This window comes from Aptenodytes patagonicus, chromosome 5, assembly GCF_965638725.1.
Source record: "Aptenodytes patagonicus chromosome 5, bAptPat1.pri.cur, whole genome shotgun sequence".
Classification (NCBI taxonomy): Eukaryota; Metazoa; Chordata; class Aves; order Sphenisciformes; family Spheniscidae; genus Aptenodytes; species Aptenodytes patagonicus.
This window is the reverse complement of record NC_134953.1, coordinates 38,987,256-38,995,715: the sequence shown is the minus strand read 5'-3', so window position 1 is coordinate 38,995,715 and position 8,460 is coordinate 38,987,256.

Below are 8,460 nucleotides of genomic sequence, written 5' to 3'. Positions count from 1 at the left end.
GCAGGTGCTTAATTGCTAGTGGGGTGTGATTTGAAAAGTGGCTCTGAAGTGCTGGGGCGCCGTCGCCTGAATTTGGTGGATGCACGGAGTTGTGCCAGATTTGAGTCCATCCTCGCTTTCTCCCTAAACCAATGCAGCATAGACACAAAAATGTATGTATTTATATATAAACATAAACATGTGTATATACACACAAATACATATACACGTGTATATATATATGCATATACACACACAGATTTATGGCCCCATGTGTGCATGTATATGTGTATCTGGAGCCATAAACACTTGTAGCCTGAATTAGGACTTCAGAGATCCCAGTCACTGCAAACCTGGGTATTTTTGAGGTTTGGGCATCTTTGGTGGTTCTTCCCAACTTTTTTAGTCGTGGATGCGGCTGGGGCAAAGGCAGCCACGGTGCCAGACTCGGGGGTCCCCGCTGCCCCCCCCCCCCGACCTGCCTTTTCATTGCTAAGGTGATGCTGGGGGGGTTTAGCTGCTCAGCAAAGAGTAGACTTAAAAGCATAATTAATGTAGGGATTTTTTTTTTTTTTAAGGAAAGGAGAAAGAGGGAAGAGTGAAAAATAAAGTTAATCAAAACAAGATGCAAATGAGGGCTCTAATGTCCCCCCTTCCCTCGCAGCGGGGGACAGGAGCCTGGTGGCTGAAGGGGCGATGGGGAAGTAGCTGGTGGAGGGATGATAAATTGGATGGGGAGCACAAGTAGGAGCACACGCTCCATCTCTCCCAGCAGCCCCTTTCATCTGCTGCCAGTGGCGGGAGGTGCAGGCAGCAGAAATTCAAAAGTGGAGGGTGGAAAGAAAAATATCACTTTTAAATACCAAGGGATGCTTTTTCTTAAACATTGGGATGGTTCCTGCTGTGGCTGTGAGAGCCCTGATTCCCACAGGGCCCCTCATTCTTTTTGACTTAACCATGCATTTTGGTTTTACTTTTTTTTTTTTTTAATGCAGAAATACCTGCCTGAATATTTTGTTCCTCGCCAGGTATTTCTGTGTTTGGATAATTTAGTGCTGATGTAGTAGGACAGTTGACTTAGCTATTTGCAAGAGGCTGTTGATGCTATTTTTTCTTCTTTTTCTTTTTAACGGAGCACATGCTCTCCATCTTTGCAGTACAGTACAACTCCATTTATTCTGCCTTACTAAAGAAATTACTTGTGGGCTCCTTGCTTTCAGCCAGGCTGCAGACCCATCCCCTTCTCCCGCCCCCAGCAGCAACCTTTAGAAGTCCTGCCTAATACCCCTGACTTAATTAGGCAGGTTTTTAATTGCTTAGGAAATCCCAGCCCCTTTAATCTTGGTAATGAAGGCTGGAGCTTTGCATCACCTGGACCCGGGGGCTCAAAGGCTTCTTTCCGCTTTCCCGCCTTCCTAACAAGCGATTTCCAACGTGGGGCAAAAGCAATTGCCCAAAAAACCCAAAAAAGCCTTGGGGATGGGAATGCGTTTGAACGTGAAAAATCAGCCCCCCTGTATTTATTTCTTCTCTTCCCCAGGGGATGAAGGCAGAAACCTAGCTCCCTCTCCCAGATAATAAGTTAAACCCAGGTCTGAATGGGTTTTGGGGGGGGGTGTTTCAGCTGAAGCTCTCATTGTAAGGCGGGGAGGAGCCCAGGGGGGCCCCCAGTGTGGGGGGAATGGCTGGGAGATGGGGCACAGCATCCCCAAGGGCGCCGGGTGACCTGGTCCCCATCAATTCTCCCATCCTGATTGCTGCAGTAAATTGATTTTCTGCAAATTCAGGTCATGGTTTCGCTTCTTCCCATCATTCCAACCAGCCGTGGTTGCACCATCGAGCTCTGCTGAGATATTCGGCCGTGCATCTCCATCCTGACCTGCAGGACTTTCCTACCTCAGCACCCTGCACGGACTCAGCACGTCCCCTCCGAGCTACGGTTTTGCCGCTTGCCGGCGGCAAAAGGCTCATGGGGTCACTGGGTCATGGTCACTGGTCGCAGCGCCATGCTTGCCCCAGCTCTGCTGCTCAGCCCTGCCTGCTGAAACTGCGGCTCCAAGGAAAAGATCGGCAATTTTGAAAGCGTTCAGCCCGAGACAAAGCAAACGGGGGTATATAGATCATATTATATATATAAAATATAGAATATTATTCTGTAATTATTACAGATAATATAGAAAATCTATATAATATATAGTATATAATACACAATACATAATATATACAATATATACAGTATATGATATATACAATATATCATATATAGTATATATAAGACTATATGATGTTATATCAAATATATAAGAATATTACAGTTATATAGAATAATTATAGAATGCATATTATATATTACTGTATAATTATATATTGTATATAATACATAAAATCTATATACTAGATAATATATAGTAGATTATACACAATCTATAATATACAATATATGATATATACAATGTATGATATATAGTATATAATATATATAATATACATTCTATAATTATTCTATATAATATATGTATAATATATATTCTGTATAACAAATATAGAATATAAATTCTATATAATATATAAACACAAATATAAATATATATTTAAAAAGCAGCTATTAGTAAGATGAGCTGACTGCCAGCCTCCCTGGTGCATATTCCCTGCCGGGAGCAGCATTTCACCCCAGGAAGGCATCAGCAAGGGGGTCTGCGGACAGAAATACTTACCAAAAAGAAACTCAAAGGGTGTTTGTATATTTATAAAAAAAAAAAAAAGCTGTTTTCCATCAGCTGGGTCTGCTAGCTGACTTTTTCACTGGAAATCGCTTAACGTGAGGTTATTTGTTTCACCTCTATATTTATTTCACCTCTTTATTACTCCTGACTCCTATTTACCTTGTTTTTTCAGAGCCGGCTTTGCTCGGCTGAGGAAAGTCCATGGAAGGAGCACTCATTGATTTAATTGATTTTCATGAAAACTGCTTTTCTACAGATTTCTGTCCCTTGGTTAACAACGTTATGCTCCCATTTCTCTGCTCTCCCCATCTTCTTGTTCAGAGCTTTGAGCGCGGGAATACAGCCGAGGAGATCCGAGGTTATTTTGGGGCAGATAAATAAATATTTAAATCCCAGCCAGCAGTCCTAAGGGATTGATTTCAGAGCAGGAAATGTGAATCCCTGGCTGGTTTTCTGCTATACCGACCCGATGGTATAGCATCCATCCATATAGCAGATGGTATAACATCTCAGTGTTCCTCCTGGGTCTGCATCTCGTTTCCATGGGGGAACACAGGGCATCCCTACAGCTCTGGGTATCATTGCCCATTTTTTTGGCTTTGTTTTATTTACAAGCCCTTTTTCCCAAACCTGCAGGCTCCTGGGAAAATGGGAAAGAGCCAGCTCTGCAGCCAGGGAAGCCAGCATGCCGGCTTTAGGGATGTGATGTTGGGGCTGCCTAAGGATGCAGAGCCAGGCTTCGTGTTACGGCGAGGCAAGGGGAAAGCCGCCACCCCCCGAAATCACCCAGCATCCTGCCATTGCACCCGTGTTTGTACACACAGGCTGGGGTGGGTCATGGAAACTCTTAACAATGTGTAAAAGAAAATACCCACCTCTTATTCTGCCTATGGAAAAAGTTATTTGCGGCATTGAAAATGTTCCTTGTGGCAACAGCCCTGATGGAGCCTGAAAGAGATGAGACGTGGGGCTGGAGTATTTTGAAAAGGGGACCACAGCTGCCTTAATAAATATCGCTAGTGAGCGATATTGCCTGTGCCAGAGAAAATATATATATACTTTATATATATATATTGCTGTAGGAGTGAATTTAAAGGCTGCCATGCCAACAGAGCCTTGCCCACGAGCACCAGGCTGAACCACATCATTTTCCCAGCAAAATCGGGGCACTGCGTCCCCACCAGTGCCTCCCCCCCACAGGGCTGGGACCTGCAGCCTTAAGGGCACCTGTGCTGAGTGAAGGCACATTGTCCCCAGGTGGGACCTGCCTTACACCCCTCCCTGGGAACCAGAGCCCGAAGCTGGGGGCACCAGCAGCCCCCTAATTTCTGCCTGCAGAGCAGCACAGCCTGCGTTTCTCCCCACGCTGCTCGGGAAGCCTTGAGCACAGAGCACAGGAGAGATGCTTGCTCCTGCATGCCAGAATACCCTGGATTATCATCCAAGAGGATTTTTTGGCCAGTTTGGGAGTCCAGCTCTGTTGTCGTAAAAGTAGTGAGTGATTTTACTATTTTTTTTTTTTTTCCTCCTTCCTTCTGGCTGCAGCGTGGGGGTAACGTGGCAACGGCAGCTTTTGTAGCTGTGCACTGCTACTGGCTAATGAGATTATTTTTTAAATGGATAAGCTTGTACTTATTAATTCTTCTATTTGCCCTCCTGTCCCCGAGGGTTTGGCGTACACTGACGTACCATTTCCAGGTTTTTCTCTGCAGTAGATGGGCTGCATGTGTGCTTCTTTCTCACAGGAAAGGTCACAAATAAAAGTATAATTAAAAAACCCACTTATATATAATGAGACACGATGAACCTGTAATGACTGGCAGTGCTAAACGGTATTCACTGTCCATACAGGGATAAAGGCTGTCTTTCAAATCCCTATTAAAACATACTTTAATATAAAACACTTGTTAAAAAAAAGAGGAAAAACTTTTTGGAACTGACTAAAAGCCCTGTGACTTGATCTGTGGGAAGTTCAGGGTCAAAAGCTGCCTCGTAAGTGGAGGTACACCCTAATTCCTTGCACGTGCAAGGGCATCGGTGCTATGCAGTGGGCACAGATGTGTTTTCTCACTGCTCAGCCTTCGCATTTGGATGGACCTTGTTTCTTGCGAGCAATATTTTAGTGGAGAGTTGCACCATATTCCATGTGTACCCTTAGATGAGCTGTCTCCCTCCACAGAAAGCCAAGCTTTCTGCCAGAAACTATTTTCTGGCAGAATAATACTACATATAATAACTATGTGCAATAAATAAATACATAAATTCACCGCATGGGGGGTGAAAAGGTGGCCAGAGACCACATCCCAGCTCCCTCGTCCCCCTGTGAAACTCCCCTTGAATAAGACAGCCTGCGGGACCCCCTCTATTCTGTTAAGAATACCGATAGGCTGATTTTTTGACTCAAAAATATGCACAAATACAGCTGTTCCCAGCCAGATTCTCCTTTTTTGCATCTTTCCATCAGATGGGGGCCCTGGCAAAGGGACCCCTCTTCGGGCTCAACAGAGGTGAAAGGAACGAGGCTGCTCTTACCTCAGCCAGGGTTCCTCCCCTCCCTCCCTCTTCTGGGTGAGTAGAAATCCTTGGAAGCTTAACTTCACGTGTCTTTATGTTTTTTCATACATCGAATGGGGAAAATATGCCGAGGAGCCAATATTCCACTGGCACGTGGGACTGCAAGGGGAAACCTGCCGCAGCCCCAGATAATCACCGCAACTATCAGGGGCTTCAGGGCTGTGTGGTTTTTTTTTTAAAAAAAAAACTTTTTCCTATTTTTTCCACCCAGCTGTGGCAATTCTGCTTAATATAAAATGTTAGATGCACCCAAGTCCCACAGACATCAGCTTTCCAAGTACCACCTCAGGAGTATTCCCTAACCGTCGGTGAAAATAAAGCGTGTTTTGGGGCTGAGGGTGATATAATTTCTATTTACTGAAGCAGGGGAGGGTGCACGGGAAGAGGCTGAGCTCAGGGGAGCTGTCGGTGGGCCGGGGCGAAAGCAATGCTGGGGAGGCACGTGCTGGCACGGGGCCACCGCAAATAGCTCTGACATAACGGGACGTAAAATAATAATAATAATTTCCATGTTTTTCTTTCTATGATGTACCTCTCTAGCAGAACCCCCCGATGAAACCGTTGGACCTCTGCAAAGAGAGCGCATCTGTGTTTCATTTTATAGCTGAAGAACAGTAATTAAGATGCTTTTGCAGAGCCAGGGCTTGGAAAACTAAAAATAAAAGCCATATAGGCACAATACCAGACCTCCGAGCACCATAAACTTTCCTTTCCCCCCTGTTCTCACCCTCCCAGTCCTGTCAGACCCCTGAGCAGGGCTCATTTCGGGGCCAAGCCCCCCATCGTTTCGGGGAGCGGAGTGGCAGGTCCGGGGTGTGCTGCGGAGGCAGGAATAAATCACGGGCCAAAAGGGGATGCTGCAGAGAAGGGGGATTTTTGGCTAAATCCAGAGGAGCAATGCAAACACTGTCCTGCATAGAGGGGAAAGCATCTCTGTGGGCAGCAAGGGGAGGTTTTGCAAAGCCTCAAAAATTGGGGGTGTCGTGCAAAGCATCAGGGTTGGCTCTTTTCTTGCAGCGAAGTGTGTACAAACCATGGTCCCTAGGCTTGAAATGACTTTCCTCCTCTCTTCCTCATGTTTGACGTGTAAGTATTGCAGGGGAAAAAAAAAAAACAACGCTGTTTTCTGGCCCTCTGCCACCTCAGGGTGCTTCTGGCCCCACACAAATGAAAAAATAATTTTCCCCAGCTCGAGCTGAAAGCACTGAAAGAGGAGATGGGGCTCAATGAGATTCACTCGAAAGCGCTCGCCGACTGGCAGGGCTCGTGCTGGAATGATAACTGTCAGCCGAGGGGATGTGCGAGGCCCCGGGGGACTGGGAAATGCTCAGTGGCTAACTTGAAGAGGCAAAAAAAAAAAAAAAGATTTGGGTTTTACACTCCAGTAAGCTTAATTTTAGCAGGAGGATGATTAAAAATTAATAAGATGGTCAATGTGTAGAGAGGGGAAGGCGTATCTGGAGGGATGCTGGGCAAGGCTAACCTAGTTTGCGTTGGGCCTCGACGGGAAAAAGGTTGCTGTAAATAAAGGAAAGGGCTGGGGATGCCAAGAGCGCGGGCAGGGATGGATGTCCCCTACCAGCCAGCCCCATGGCGTGGGTGCATATTTCGGCAGGGACAGCTCGTCTCCCCAGAGACGAAGCGACGCTGGTGGGATGCGGGCGATGCTGGGGTCAGCATCCTGCCCCGGGGTGGTCCGAGCCGCAGCCGCTTGCCGGCACAGAGAGGCTTTAACAGCCGTCTGAGTCCCAAGGATACGGTGTATATATTTCTCTTGGATGCCGCAGTGATCAGGCAGCTTTAAGGCTCTATGTAGGCACTGTGTTTTTGGGAAGGAGCGGTTAAATAGGTTTCCGCCTGTCACAACGGGGAGCCCCTCACCCAGGCATCTGGGCTGGCCGGGCAGCTGGCTTACTTAAACTGAGGTGGTGCCGAACGCCTGAGCTCCTCTGCGGTCCCACTGACCCGGAGTTCAACATCTGCTGCAGCTGGGCTCCATGTTGCATTTCAATTGGAAAATAAGTTTTTTTTGGGGTTTATCTTTTGCTTTCCCATCGGCGGGACCCAGCCGTGCCAGTGGAGCTTTCTCCGCAAACCTTGCAGCACGGTTCCTAGAAGGAGAGCAACTTTTTCCCTCCTCTTTTCCAAGCCTTCACCGCTGACGGTAGGGGTTGGAAGCCGTCCAAGGCTGTCGGTATAAATCTCGCTGACCTTGTTTCACCATCCCTTAACTTGCAGTTCAGCATCTCCCATCAGCCGAGGCCGGCATTGACTTCCACTTTCTGGCTCATTTATTCCTTTTTCAGCTTTATGGTTTCATTTCCCAAGCTTGCCTGTTCATCCCTGGGTGGGCAGGGGACTGAGGGGGGACTCCCGGCCCCTAAAAAACTCCTGGGTTTGTCCCTGCGAGGTTGCCAAGGCAAATATCTTGCAGGAATTTGGAGATGCAGCCATTATCAAGTGCTCTGCAAGAAGACGTGCTTTAGGGATGAGCTTGAGCCCGGCTCGCGGGAGAAGCAATGCTTGGAGGCGTAGTGCAATGCAGTTAGGTGGGAATAGTGGGAGATGCTTCCCCTCGGATCAGGCTGGGTGCAGGGCTCTGATCCCAGCAAATGCTGCCTGGATGCCATCAGGAGGACACGTGCGTGGTAGGGTTTGGGCTCCGTCCCCGTCTTGGTGCAGGGTGTGCATCTGTATGGGAATTTGTTGCTCCCCAGAAGGTTCTTGCTGTCATCCTTCATGCATTATTCCTATCTTCCTGCGATAACTTGATGTTGTGTTTACTGGCCAGCTGCTTCCAGGGGTCATTGACTGGCAGGGGAACGGCCTCATGCCACATGCTCGTGGGATGCTGGCCTCGCCGAGGAAGCAAAGAGGCTGGCAGCCTTTGGAGACGTGGGCTGCAGAGCGGCTGGTGATGGGAAGAGGGTAGGACCTTGCACCACAGGAGTTCGCTGCAGTTTCCCATCCCGGCTGGCCCAGCTGCTCTGGAGACCCGGCTCTCCCTTCTGGGTCTTGGAAAAGGGCATTGGGAGCCTGAGTCCTTCCAAAAATCCACAGCATCGTGTGCTACTTGCTTCCTAGGTGCTAAATCCATACGAAAATCTTGGTTTTCCAGCTGCAGCCAAGTCTCACCTTAAAAAATTGTGATGATGCCAGTGTGTATGGGGCCTCGTGGAAGAAC